Below are 7500 nucleotides of genomic sequence, written 5' to 3'. Positions count from 1 at the left end.
ACTTCCGGCAATTTCCAAGGTTCAACTCATTAACGTTGTTCGCAGACACTTGCCAGAAAATGCAAGTGGCCACTTTGCCGGGCCGACTCGCTTGCCCAAGCGGGAAACCATCAACCGAAGGCCCGGTAAGGCGGCCGAATCTGACCTCATAGACTTCCACACAACGGGACTTTTGACTTTCCCGGCCGCGGGTGGCCTCCACCCGGCCTCAGCCATCAGCCCTGCCTGCCTCCAGCCGCCTTCTGGTTAATGAGTTATCCAGCCTGGCACTTCGGTTGCGCCAGCGAGACCAAGTCTCGGCTTTGGTTAATGATTTGAGCCGAACCGACCTGCCCCCCGCCCCCCCCGGGCTGAACTCGGGCAGGTCTGCCGATTTCCCGACTCCTTTCGGGGCCTAATCGGGTCGCGCGAGCCGCCTGGCGCGATCGGGGACCATGCCCCGGCCTCTGCCAGGCCTCGGGCAGCCGCTTTTGAAGCCCGACCAAAAACCCGAAAAATGGGCAAAAAGGGAATAAATTCCCGCCCAAAAAGGGTGAATAGTCGGTTGGGCGGCAGCCCTGGTCGGTCTCTGCAGACCTGGAGGCTCGAGACGTTTGTTTGGAAAACTCACCAAGTCTCGATTCTGCCACCTCCTACCTCTGTGCAGATACCCCGCCAACCCCCAAGGACAGAAATGACAAGTGTCAAGTTGGCGGGGCGTCGGGCCACCTGCTGCCGGCCATGAGCATCCAAATCCCCGCAAAAGGGGCATTTTCATTTCTTCATCGGGACTTCCGACAATTGCCGAGGTTCAACTCATTAACGTTGTTCGCAGACACTTGCCAGAAAATGCAAGTGGCCACTTTGCCGGGCCGACTCGCTTGCCCAAGCGGGAAACCATCAACCGAAGGCCCGGTAAGGCGGCCGAATCTGACCTCATAGACTTCCACACAACGGGACTTTTGACTTTCCCGGCCGCGGGTGGCCTCCACCCGGCCTCAGCCATCAGCCCTGCCTGCCTCCAGCCGCCTTCTGGTTAATGAGTTATCCAGCCTGGCACTTCGGTTGCGCCAGCGAGACCAAGTCTCGGCTTTGGTTAATGATTTGAGCCGAACCGACCTGCCCCCCGCCACCGCGGGCTGAACTCGGCAAGGTCTGCCGATTTCCCGACTCCTTTCGGGGCCTAATCGGGTCGCGCGAGCCGCCTGGCGCGATCGGGGCCCATGCCCCGGCCTCTGCCAGGCCTCGGGCAGCCGCTTTTGAAGCCCGACCAAAAACCCGAAAAATGGGCAAAAAGGGAATAAATTCCCGCCCAAAAAGGGTGAATAGTCGGTTGGGCGGCAGCCCTGGTCGGTCTCTGCAGACCTGGAGGCTCGAGACGTTTGTTTGGAAAACTCACCAAGTCTCGATTCTGCCACCTCCTACCTCTGTGCAGATACCCCGCCAACCCCCAAGGACAGAAATGACAAGTGTCAAGTTGGCGGGGCGTCGGGCCACCTGCTGCCGGCCATGAGCATCCAAATCCCCGCAAAAGGGGCATTTTCATTTCTTCATCGGGACTTCCGACAATTGCCGAGGTTCAACTCATTAACGTTGTTCGCAGACACTTGCCAGAAAATGCAAGTGGCCACTTTGCCGGGCCGACTCGCTTGCCCAAGCGGGAAACCATCAACCGAAGGCCCGGTAAGGCGGCCGAATCTGACCTCATAGACTTCCACACAACGGGACTTTTGACTTTCCCGGCCGCGGGTGGCCTCCACCCGGCCTCAGCCATCAGCCCTGCCTGCCTCCAGCCGCCTTCTGGTTAATGAGTTATCCAGCCTGGCACTTCGGTTGCGCCAGCGAGACCAAGTCTCGGCTTTGGTTAATGATTTGAGCCGAACCGACCTGCCCCCCGCCCCCCCCGGGCTGAACTCGGGCAGGTCTGCCGATTTCCCGACTCCTTTCGGGGCCTAATCGGGTCGCGCGAGCCGCCTGGCGCGATCGGGGACCATGCCCCGGCCTCTGCCAGGCCTCGGGCAGCCGCTTTTGAAGCCCGACCAAAAACCCGAAAAATGGGCAAAAAGGGAATAAATTCCCGCCCAAAAAGGGTGAATAGTCGGTTGGGCGGCAGCCCTGGTCGGTCTCTGCAGACCTGGAGGCTCGAGACGTTTGTTTGGAAAACTCACCAAGTCTCGATTCTGCCACCTCCTACCTCTGTGCAGATACCCCGCCAACCCCCAAGGACAGAAATGACAAGTGTCAAGTTGGCGGGGCGTCGGGCCACCTGCTGCCGGCCATGAGCATCCAAATCCCCGCAAAAGGGGCATTTTCATTTCTTCATCGGGACTTCCGACAATTGCCGAGGTTCAACTCATTAACGTTGTTCGCAGACACTTGCCAGAAAATGCAAGTGGCCACTTTGCCGGGCCGACTCGCTTGCCCAAGCGGGAAACCATCAACCGCAGGCCCGGTAAGGCGGCCGAATCTCACCTCATAGACTTCCACACAACGGGACTTTTGACTTTCCCGGCCGCGGGTGGCCTCCACCCGGCCTCAGCCATCAGCCCTGCCTGCCTCCAGCCGCCTTCTGGTTAATGAGTTATCCAGCCTGGCACTTCGGTTGCGCCAGCGAGACCAAGTCTCGGCTTTGGTTAATGATTTGAGCCGAACCGACCTGCCCCCCGCCCCCCCCGGGCTGAACTCGGGCAGGTCTGCCGATTTCCCGACTCCTTTCGGGGCCTAATCGGGTCGCGCGAGCCGCCTGGCGCGATCGGGGACCATGCCCCGGCCTCTGCCAGGCCTCGGGCAGCCGCTTTTGAAGCCCGACCAAAAACCCGAAAAATGGGCAAAAAGGGAATAAATTCCCGCCCAAAAAGGGTGAATAGTCGGTTGGGCGGCAGCCCTGGTCGGTCTCTGCAGACCTGGAGGCTCGAGACGTTTGTTTGGAAAACTCACCAAGTCTCGATTCTGCCACCTCCTACCTCTGTGCAGATACCCCGCCAACCCCCAAGGACAGAAATGACAAGTGTCAAGTTGGCGGGGCGTCGGGCCACCTGCTGCCGGCCATGAGCATCCAAATCCCCGCAAAAGGGGCATTTTCATTTCTTCATCGGGACTTCCGGCAATTTCCGAGGTTCAACTCATTAACGTTGTTCGCAGACACTTGCCAGAAAATGCAAGTGGCCACTTTGCCGGGCCGACTCGCTTGCCCAAGCGGGAAACCATCAACCGAAGGCCCGGTAAGGCGGCCGAATCTGACCTCATAGACTTCCACACAACGGGACTTTTGACTTTCCCGGCCGCGGGTGGCCTCCACCCGGCCTCAGCCATCAGCCCTGCCTGCCTCCAGCCGCCTTCTGGTTAATGAGTTATCCAGCCTGGCACTTCGGTTGCGCCAGCGAGACCAAGTCTCGGCTTTGGTTAATGATTTGAGCCGAACCGACCTGCCCCCCGCCACCGCGGGCTGAACTCGGCAAGGTCTGCCGATTTCCCGACTCCTTTCGGGGCCTAATCGGGTCGCGCGAGCCGCCTGGCGCGATCGGGGCCCATGCCCCGGCCTCTGCCAGGCCTCGGGCAGCCGCTTTTGAAGCCCGACCAAAAACCCGAAAAATGGGCAAAAAGGGAATAAATTCCCGCCCAAAAAGGGTGAATAGTCGGTTGGGCGGCAGCCCTGGTCGGTCTCTGCAGACCTGGAGGCTCGAGACGTTTGTTTGGAAAACTCACCAAGTCTCGATTCTGCCACCTCCTACCTCTGTGCAGATACCCCGCCAACCCCCAAGGACAGAAATGACAAGTGTCAAGTTGGCGGGGCGTCGGGCCACCTGCTGCCGGCCATGAGCATCCAAATCCCCGCAAAAGGGGCATTTTCATTTCTTCATCGGGACTTCCGGCAATTTCCGAGGTTCAACTCATTAACGTTGTTCGCAGACACTTGCCAGAAAATGCAAGTGGCCACTTTGCCGGGCCGACTCGCTTGCCCAAGCGGGAAACCATCAACCGAAGGCCCGGTAAGGCGGCCGAATCTGACCTCATAGACTTCCACACAACGGGACTTTTGACTTTCCCGGCCGCGGGTGGCCTCCACCCGGCCTCAGCCATCAGCCCTGCCTGCCTCCAGCCGCCTTCTGGTTAATGAGTTATCCAGCCTGGCACTTCGGTTGCGCCAGCGAGACCAAGTCTCGGCTTTGGTTAATGATTTGAGCCGAACCGACCTGCCCCCCGCCCCCCCCGGGCTGAACTCGGCAAGGTCTGCCGATTTCCCGACTCCTTTCGGGGCCTAATCGGGTCGCGCGAGCCGCCTGGCGCGATCGGGGACCATGCCCCGGCCTCTGCCAGGCCTCGGGCAGCCGCTTTTGAAGCCCGACCAAAAACCCGAAAAATGGGCAAAAAGGGAATAAATTCCCGCCCAAAAAGGGTGAATAGTCGGTTGGGCGGCAGCCCTGGTCGGTCTCTGCAGACCTGGAGGCTCGAGACGTTTGTTTGGAAAACTCACCAAGTCTCGATTCTGCCACCTCCTACCTCTGTGCAGATACCCCGCCAACCCCCAAGGACAGAAATGACAAGTGTCAAGTTGGCGGGGCGTCGGGCCACCTGCTGCCGGCCATGAGCATCCAAATCCCCGCAAAAGGGGCATTTTCATTTCTTCATCGGGACTTCCGACAATTGCCGAGGTTCAACTCATTAACGTTGTTCGCAGACACTTGCCAGAAAATGCAAGTGGCCACTTTGCCGGGCCGACTCGCTTGCCCAAGCGGGAAACCATCAACCGAAGGCCCGGTAAGGCGGCCGAATCTGACCTCATAGACTTCCACACAACGGGACTTTTGACTTTCCCGGCCGCGGGTGGCCTCCACCCGGCCTCAGCCATCAGCCCTGCCTGCCTCCAGCCGCCTTCTGGTTAATGAGTTATCCAGCCTGGCACTTCGGTTGCGCCAGCGAGACCAAGTCTCGGCTTTGGTTAATGATTTGAGCCGAACCGACCTGCCCCCCGCCACCGCGGGCTGAACTCGGCAAGGTCTGCCGATTTCCCGACTCCTTTCGGGGCCTAATCGGGTCGCGCGAGCCGCCTGGCGCGATCGGGGCCCATGCCCCGGCCTCTGCCAGGCCTCGGGCAGCCGCTTTTGAAGCCCGACCAAAAACCCGAAAAATGGGCAAAAAGGGAATAAATTCCCGCCCAAAAAGGGTGAATAGTCGGTTGGGCGGCAGCCCTGGTCGGTCTCTGCAGACCTGGAGGCTCGAGACGTTTGTTTGGAAAACTCACCAAGTCTCGATTCTGCCACCTCCTACCTCTGTGCAGATACCCCGCCAACCCCCAAGGACAGAAATGACAAGTGTCAAGTTGGCGGGGCGTCGGGCCACCTGCTGCCGGCCATGAGCATCCAAATCCCCGCAAAAGGGGCATTTTCATTTCTTCATCGGGACTTCCGGCAATTTCCAAGGTTCAACTCATTAACGTTGTTCGCAGACACTTGCCAGAAAATGCAAGTGGCCACTTTGCCGGGCCGACTCGCTTGCCCAAGCGGGAAACCATCAACCGAAGGCCCGGTAAGGCGGCCGAATCTGACCTCATAGACTTCCACACAACGGGACTTTTGACTTTCCCGGCCGCGGGTGGCCTCCACCCGGCCTCAGCCATCAGCCCTGCCTGCCTCCAGCCGCCTTCTGGTTAATGAGTTATCCAGCCTGGCACTTCGGTTGCGCCAGCGAGACCAAGTCTCGGCTTTGGTTAATGATTTGAGCCGAACCGACCTACCCCCCGCCCCCGCGGGCTGAACTCGGGCAGGTCTGCCGATTTCCCGACTCCTTTCGGGGCCTAATCGCGTCGCGCGAGCCGCCTGGCGCGATCGGGGACCATGCCCCGGCACCTGCCAGGCCTCGGGCAGCCGCTTTTGAAGCCCGACCAAAAACCCGAAAAATGGGCAAAAAGGGAATAAATTCCCGCCCAAAAAGGGTGAATAGTCGGTTGGGCGGCAGCCCTGGTCGGTCTCTGCAGACCTGGAGGCTCGAGACGTTTGTTTGGAAAACTCACCAAGTCTCGATTCTGCCACCTCCTACCTCTGTGCAGATACCCCGCCAACCCCCAAGGACAGAAATGACAAGTGTCAAGTTGGCGGGGCGTCGGGCCACCTGCTGCCGGCCATGAGCATCCAAATCCCCGCAAAAGGGGCATTTTCATTTCTTCATCGGGACTTCCGACAATTGCCGAGGTTCAACTCATTAACGTTGTTCGCAGACACTTGCCAGAAAATGCAAGTGGCCACTTTGCCGGGCCGACTCGCTTGCCCAAGCGGGAAACCATCAACCGCAGGCCCGGTAAGGCGGCCGAATCTGACCTCATAGACTTCCACACAACGGGACTTTTGACTTTCCCGGCCGCGGGTGGCCTCCACCCGGCCTCAGCCATCAGCCCTGCCTGCCTCCAGCCGCCTTCTGGTTAATGAGTTATCCAGCCTGGCACTTCGGTTGCGCCAGCGAGACCAAGTCTCGGCTTTGGTTAATGATTTGAGCCGAACCGACCTGCCCCCCGCCTCCCCCGGGCTGAACTCGGGCAGGTCTGCCGATTTCCCGACTCCTTTCGGGGCCTAATCGGGTCGCGCGAGCCGCCTGGCGCGACCGGGGACATGCCCCGGCCTCTGCCAGGCCTCGGGCTGCCGTTTTTGAAGCCCGACCAAAAACCCGAAAAATGGACAAAAATGGAAAAAATTCCCGCCCAAAAAGGGTGAATAGTCGGTTGGGCGGCAGCCCTGGTCGGTCTCTGCAGACCTGGAGGCTCGAGACGTGACTTTGGAAAACTCACCAATTCTCGATCAGCCACCTCCTACCTCTGTGCAGGTACCCCGCCAACCCCCAAGGACAGAAATGACAAGTGTCAAGTTGGCGGGACGGATTTGACTTCGGTCGCCGAGCCCTGGAACTAATTTCCCGCAAACGGCTTCGGATTTAGCTCCATCCAGACTTCCGGGACGAAACTTGACAGGCCGTATCTCCGCACTCCCGGAGCGCAGCCGCACCGTTCCGGCACCCATCGACGCGGCTGGCCGAGCCCGAGCGAACGCACCCCACGGCGGACGGCTAGGCCTTTCCGATTTTTTCACCCTTTTTCCCGAAAAGATTCCAACTGGCAGGGACATTCGCCCGACGGCTTAAAGACATGCCCTTCTGCCACACTAACGTCCCCGCCTTCGTTTGGCTATGTTGGCTTCGTCATTTCCGTCTTTTATTAAAGATACCATCTTAACACGCCGGTTAACCATTTGCCAGAGTTTTCGGTTAATGGTTTGCCACCTTCAACCCATTTGGTTAACCATTTGCCGCCGACAATTTTCAGTTCATCAGTTGCCACATTCAGACTTTCTTCTCCGGTTGCATTTCGCGGACTTCCAGCGCGCTCGGCTTCGGGTCGGCCCGCAGGAATGTGGTAGCGTTCGATGCCGCTTGCCTTCCTCTTCCCCGCGCCGCGCACCCGACGAGCACAGCTGGCCCACCAGCGGAGATAGCCGTCGGAAAGCGGTCTCCAGCCAACGGCTGCACCTCCGCCGG

The sequence above is a fragment of the Pristiophorus japonicus genome, unplaced genomic scaffold (genome assembly GCF_044704955.1).
Source record: "Pristiophorus japonicus isolate sPriJap1 unplaced genomic scaffold, sPriJap1.hap1 HAP1_SCAFFOLD_924, whole genome shotgun sequence".
Classification (NCBI taxonomy): Eukaryota; Metazoa; Chordata; class Chondrichthyes; family Pristiophoridae; genus Pristiophorus; species Pristiophorus japonicus.
Note: the sequence above shows the minus strand (reverse complement) of the source record.